Source organism: Brassica oleracea, chromosome C4, assembly GCF_000695525.1.
Source record: "Brassica oleracea var. oleracea cultivar TO1000 chromosome C4, BOL, whole genome shotgun sequence".
Classification (NCBI taxonomy): domain Eukaryota; kingdom Viridiplantae; phylum Streptophyta; class Magnoliopsida; order Brassicales; family Brassicaceae; genus Brassica; species Brassica oleracea.
This window is the reverse complement of record NC_027751.1, coordinates 53205329-53205591: the sequence shown is the minus strand read 5'-3', so window position 1 is coordinate 53205591 and position 263 is coordinate 53205329.

Here is a 263-nt window from a genome sequence, read left to right as displayed (position 1 = left end):
GTAGTGATTATTCCACCGATTTAGGGAGTATTATGAAGTTTTACTAAGTTAATTGATAAAACATTATAACGGTTCTCATATACCATGAAAGAGAGTTTAACATACATTAATAAAAATGTAGAATGTGGTTAGAGATTTTAAAACAACACTAAAAGTTTTAGGCTTCGGTATATAGAACGTTTAACGTAAAACTCAATATTTTTGTAGGAGTTAACATATAGATTTTGAGAAAAATTCAAAAAATATAAAAATATTGCTTTAAT